The sequence below is a fragment of the Nomascus leucogenys genome, chromosome 4, assembly GCF_006542625.1.
Source record: "Nomascus leucogenys isolate Asia chromosome 4, Asia_NLE_v1, whole genome shotgun sequence".
Classification (NCBI taxonomy): domain Eukaryota; kingdom Metazoa; phylum Chordata; class Mammalia; order Primates; family Hylobatidae; genus Nomascus; species Nomascus leucogenys.
This window is the reverse complement of record NC_044384.1, coordinates 105,980,590-105,987,387: the sequence shown is the minus strand read 5'-3', so window position 1 is coordinate 105,987,387 and position 6,798 is coordinate 105,980,590.

Here is a 6,798-nt window from a genome sequence, read left to right as displayed (position 1 = left end):
AGGCCTCCCTGCAGGCCTCGAGGGAAGGTCACCCAGGACAACCAGCTCCACAGCAGAGGGAGGATCCGTGAGGCCCTTTCATGTCAATAGGGGTTGCATGTCCTCAGAGGAAATCAAACCGTGAAATCATTTCCAACACAAAAGCCCATTTATTTTAACAAGGGAAAAAAACAGTGGCTCCAGACAGCCCACAGACATGATGGGTACCCTGTGGAGGTCTGTGATGCCTTCTGGTCCATTCACAGTTCCTGGAAGGCACAGAGAGAATCTTTTCCATGTTTTGGGTGTGTTTGTTTGTTTGTTTGTTTGTTTAAATGGACTTAGAGGGTTGTGAGCATTTTGCAAAAGAATCAAACACCATGCCAGTTGCCAGTCTGTGCCAGCACCTTTGACTCCCAGTCTGGCCCTGCTCAGTGGCAGGATTTAGATTTAAAATCCATTTTTCCAAGAAGACAGGATGGTGAACATGTGAGTCCGATATTCAGTCTCCAGGCCTGGTGACTTGCTCCTCCGAGACCCCAAAGCCCAGGAGAGACACCGCACTCGGTTCTCTCCATGTTCCATCTGAACATCACCTGCTTTAGTTCCCCAGTAGATTGGTTGTGCCAATTGACCTGGTATATCACACAGCTGTGGCCTATGTTTTTATCTCCTAAGTGGTTAAGGTTTAAATATGGGGAGCAGAGTGGGCGGGAAAGGGCAGGAAGACGTCAGCAGATGTGAAATCAGGCAGACAAAAATAAACAGGGCACTCTTCCTTCCTGTCTGTAGGGCTCACCATCTCCAAGAGGTGGGTCAATTCTCCTTCCTGGGAGCAGATGGGGAACTTCACAGCCACAGCCTCAGTTCACAGTTTCTCTAGCCGCTTCTAGGGTTTTCCCGAGCCTGCCCTCAAGCTGTGAGGAGCCTCTTTTGTAGCTGACATCCCAACCATGTGGATTAATGAAAATGTCACAGGGGCTTTTTCTTTTTGATGTTGCCTTACACATGCAGCTCAAATGTCCCCAAGTCCTCTGGCCTTCTGGAGTCACCCATTTTTTTAACTATTTTAGATTTAGGGGTACATGTGAAGGTTTGTTACATAGGTAAGCATGTGTCACAAGGGTCTGTTGTACAGATTGTTTCATCACCCAGCTATTAAGCCCAGTACCCAATATTTTTTCTGCTCCTCTCCCTCCTCCCACCCGCCACCCTCAAGTAGACCCCAGTGCCTGTTTTTCCCTTCTTTGTGTCCATAGCTCTTTTTTTTTTGAGACAGTCTCGCTCTGTCGCCCAGACTGGAGTGCAGTGGCGCGATCTCCGCTCACTGCAAGCTCCACCTCCCGGGTTCACACCATTCTCCTGCCTCAGCCTCCCGAATAGCTGGGAGTACAGGCACCAGCCACCACACCCGGCTAATTTTTTGTATTTTTAGTAGAGATGGGGTTTCACCGTGTTAGCCAGGATGGTCTCGATCTCCTGACCTCGTGATCTGCCTGCCTTGGCCTCCCAAAGTGCTGGGATTACAGGCATAAGCCACTGCGCCCGGGCTTCATCACCCAGCTATTAAGCCCAGTACCCAATAGTTAATTTTTCTGCTCCTCTCCCTCCTCCCACCCTCCACCCTCAAGTAGACCCCAGTGTCTGTTGTTGCCATCTTTGTGTCCATAAGTTCTTATCATTTAGCTCCTATGTGTAAGTGAGAACATGCAGTATTTGGTTTTGTGTTCCTACATTAGTCTGCTAAGGATAATAGCCACCAGCTCCAATCCACTTATTTATTACTCAGATAAAATAGATCCAACCACTAATCTCATGAAAGTAGGGGAAGTTGTGCCCTCTCACCACTGAAACTAGCCCATTCAAGGTCACCAGTGACCTTCATGTTGCAAAGCCAATGACACTTTCAACTCTCATCTTAATTCTACAGACACACTCCTCTTTCTCTTCTCCCGCCCCCTGGCCATGCTGTCTCAGCCTCATTTTCTGGCTCTTTCCTCTCTTTGAATTCTTGGGGGCTTGGTCCTGGACCCTCTATTCTTCTCATTCTTCTCTATACCCTCTGCCCAGATGAGCTTACTCAGGCCCATGATATCAAACACCAATGGCACCAAATTTCACATCCACTGATGCAAATGGCTTTGTAAAAATTACGACATTGAGAAAAATCTGGCATAGGGAAATTTTGAAAGTGAAAGACATCTGACATGACTCTATCTTGCTTCGAACCTTCACGCTACCCTTGTTCATTCCTGGGCATAGGCCAAACTAAGTTTGGGAGGAATTTAGTTTATAGTTTAACTGTTTTTTGTTTTGTTTTGTTTTGTTTTTTTAAGAGAAAAGGTCTTGCTCTGTTACCCAGGCTGGGGTGCAGTGGCACAATCATATAGCTCACTGCAGCCTTGAACTCCTGAGCTCAAGTGATCCTTCCACCTCAGCCTGCCAAGTAGCTGGAACTACAGGCATACACCACCACTCCTGGCTAATTTTTTTTCTTTCTTTCTGTTTTTTGAGAGGGAGTCTTGCTCTGTCACCCAGGCTGGAGTGCAGTGGTGCTTTCTTGTCTCACTGCAACCTCCACCTCCTGGGTTCAAGCAATTCTCCTGCCTCAGCCTCCCAAGTAGCTGGAATTACAGGCACGCACAACCACGCCTGGCTAATTTTTGTATTTTTGGTAGAGATGGGGTTTTGCCATGTTGGCCAGGCTGATCTCAAACTCTTGACCTCAGGTGATCCGCCTGCCTCAGCCCCCAAAAGTCCTGGGGTTACAGGTGTGAGCCACTGTGCCCGGCCTTTTTTTTTTTTTTTTTTTTTTTTAGATAGAGTCTTGCTCTGTCACCCAGGCTGGACTGCAGTGGCGCGATCTCGGCTCACTGCAACCTCTGTGTCCCGGGGTCAAGCGATTCTCATGCCTCAGTCTCCCAGGTAGCTAGGATTACAGGCGCATGCCACCACGCCTGGCTAATTTTGTATTTTTAGTAGAGACGGGGTTTCACCATGTTGGCCAGAGTAGTCTTGAACTCCTGACCTCAAGTGATCCGCCCACCTCAGCCTCCCAAAGTGCTGGGATTACAGGTGTGAGCCACCATGCCTGGCCCACTCCTGGATAATTTTTTTTTTTTTTTTTTAATTTTGTAGAGACAAGATCTCATTATGCTGCTCAGGCTGGTCTCAAACCCCTGGCTTCAAGTGATCCTTCTGCCTCAACCTATCAAAATGTCAAGATATACAGGTGTGAGCCACCATACCAGGTCTATAGTTTAACTTTGAAACAAAAATGATAACAGCCCTCCCTGAAACAAACTCCCTTCTTGCCTGGGGACCAGACTACCTTTGTAAAAGTAACAAATTGGAGGCCAGGCGCGGTGGCTCACGCCTGTAATCCCAGCACTTTGGGAGGCCGAGGTGGACAGATCACAAGGCCAAGAGATCAAGACCATCCTGGCTAACACAGTGAAACCCAGTCTCTACTAAAAATACAAAAAATTAGCTGGGCGTGGTGGCAGGTGCCTGTGATCCCAGCTACTCAGGAGGCTGAGGCAGGAGAATTGCTTGAACCCAGGAGGCAGAGATTGCAGTGAGCCAAGATCACGCCATTGCATTCCAGCCTGGGTGATGGAGCAAGACTCCATCTCAAAAAAAAAAAAACAAACAAAACCAAATTGGCCACATTAAGGGAGGAGACCACCCCTCATATTGTCTTATCCCCATTTTCTGCCTCCAAAGAAAGAAGAAGTAAAAACTAAAAGGCAGAAATGAAATCCACAGGCAGACAGCCCAGCGCCACACCCTGGGCCTAGTAGTTAAGGATCGACCCCTGACCTAATCGGTTATGTTATCTATAGATTCCAGACATTGTATGGAAAAGCATTGTCCTGTTCTGTTCCATTCTAATTCCTGGTGCACGCAGCCCCCAGTCACGTACCCCCTGCTTGCTCAATCGATCACCACCCTCTCACGTGGACCCCCTTAGAGTTGTAAGCTCTTAAGAGGGACAGGAATTGCTCACTTGGGGAGCTCGGTTGTTGGAGATGTAAGTCTCGCCAAAGCTCCTGGCCAAATAAAGTCCTTCCTTCTTTAACTCGGTGTCAGATGGGTTTTGTCTGCAGCTTGTCCTGCTACAACATGATAGGCCGGGCGCGGTGGCTCACGCTTGTAATCCCAGCACTTTGGGAGGCCGAGGCAGGCGGATCACGAGGTCAGCTGATCGAGACCATGGTGAAACCCTGCCTCTACTAAAAATACAAAAAAAAAAAAATTAGCTGGGCGTGGTGGCGGGCGCCTGTAGTCCCAGCTACTCGGAGAGGCTGAGGCAGGAGAATGGCGGGAACCCAGGAGGCGGAGCTTGCAGTGAGCTGAGATTGCACCACTGCACTCCAGCCTGGGCGACAGAGCGAGACTCCGTCTCAAAAAAAAAAAAAAAAAGAAAATTCTCTACCTGTCTCTGAAGGCATGAGTTTCCCTGGGGATAGCTGCAGGAGTGGAATAGCTGGGTGAGGTCCACATGCATGCTCTACAAGATGACTATTTCCAAAGTGTTCTGGCAGTGGAGGAGAGCCTTCCTTGCTCCACATCCTCCACAACACTTGCTGTCACCTGGCTTTGTAGTCAGTGCTCCTTTGGTAGGTTTACAGTGGCAACTTCCTCTCTCCACATGCCAGTCCCAAAGGTGGGATCAGGTGTTTAGCTCCCTATGACTCAGCTCCTGAGGCCGCCTTCTGGGAGTTGTTAGAGGGCCAAGTGGAACAACAGGGTCTTTGGTGCTGGAAGGAGTTGGGTCTGCCTTCCAGCTCCCCTACCAATAGGCTGTGCTACCTTAGGTGAGTGCCATGACCTCACTGAGCTTCCGTTTCTGCCAAATGAGGATGGCCCCTAATGTGCAGAGCTGTCAATGACGACTGCCCAACTGAAGATCTTGTAAAGCACCAAGCAGAGTGCAGTGGCTGTGGTTGTTCTGTTCTACCCTTTGCCTCTCATTCATAATTTTGTCTCCAGGTTCTAGAACTGCTATACTTATGCCCTCTTGACACTGATTCCAGTTGTTCATTGCTAGGGTTTGAATGTGTCCTGCAAAGTTCAGGCAGGATCTTTAAGAGGCGATTAGGCCATGAGGGCTCTGTCCTCATGAATGGCTTAATGCCATCATTGCAAGAGTGGGTTAGTTATTGTGGGATTGGGTTCCTGATAAAAAGATGAGTTAGGCCCCCTTCCCTGCTCTCTTTCTTGCATGTGCTCTCTTGGCCTCTCACCTTCCACCAGAGGATGTTGCAGCAAGAAGGTTCTGCCAGATGCTGGCTCCTTGACTTTGGACTTCCCAACCTCCAGAACTGTAAGAAATACATTTCTTAAAAAAATTACCCAGCCTGTGGTATTCTGTTATTGCAACACAAAGAGACTGAGACATCCATCTTGGCACATCTAAATGACAGTTGCTTCAAAGGTCTTTGTTTTGTTTCTGATGGATCAAGACAACTGCTCAAAGAACAGATCACTTGGGGAAGAATCTTATATAGCAAACTCCTCTATGGTTTTGCTGTCAGAGAAGAAAGCCTTGTGGCTCCATCTGATTCAGTGATGTGGTTGATCTGGGGCATATTTAAGTCTAAGTGACAAAGCTGGATTAGCAAAGGCTCTGCTAGGATGGGTCTGTGTGTACATGGCCTTGATAGACATACTGGTTTGATGAAATGCAAATATCTGCCAAAGACTATGGGAACACAAGTCTTCTTTGTCATGTTTTATTGCTATCTGGGGGGTCCTAACTCATTTATAAGAGGGAAGGAGAATGGAGAGGACTGAGTATTGGCCCTGAGCCAGTCCAGTCTGAGCTCAGGACTTTACTCACTGGATCTCAAGAAAGAGGTAGGTCTCTTACATCATCCTGAAAACAGAATGGGAGGTTTATTTCAGTGACTTCTCAGAAAGAAAAAAAAATCAGTAGTTCTGCAATGGCTTTGTTTTCTGACCTTCTTATATAAAGGGATTTGGAGTGCTCAATTTTACTTATCATCAGAGAAATCAGATTAAACCACAATGAGATACCTCCTCACACCAACCAGAATGGTAAAATGAAAAGAATGGCAAAATCAAGTGTTGATGAGGATGTGAGAGAGCAAGAACTCTCCTTTGCTGATAGCAACTGTACAACCACTTTAGAACCCTGGTTAGCAGGATCTATTACTAGGATCTACCAGTACGCTATGACCCAGCAATTCCCTTCTCATTGATATACCCAAGAGAATTGCCTACATTAGTTCACCAACAGCCCTGCCCTATAGAATATTCATAGCAGGACTATTCAAAATAGCCCCAAATGGGAACTATCCAAATGCCTGTTACAATGGAATAGCTAAAGCATGGTACATCACACAGTGGAATATTACACAGCCATAAATATGCACACACTGCAGTGACACACAACAATGTGAATGATTCTCACAAACATAATGTTGAACAAAAGAAACTGGACTCAAAATAATACATACTGTGTGATTCTATTTATATGAAAAACGGAGATAGTCAAAATTGACATATGCTTTTGGAAGTTAGGATAGTAGTTACCCTTGGGAAGGTGGTGGTTAGGTGAGGACACAGGGGGCTTCTAGGGTGCTGGTCAGGTGCTATTTCTTGATCTGGGTTCAGGTTGCACACAGGTATTCAGTTAATGAAAATCCATCATGCTATACTCTTTCCATATAACATACTTCTATCAAAAGTTAAAAAAAGATTGGCAGGTGGCTATTACCTTTAGCCTGCACCCAATGGAAGTCAATTCATAGATGGGAAATTCATGGATTTGAAAACTTAGGTGCAGATAGG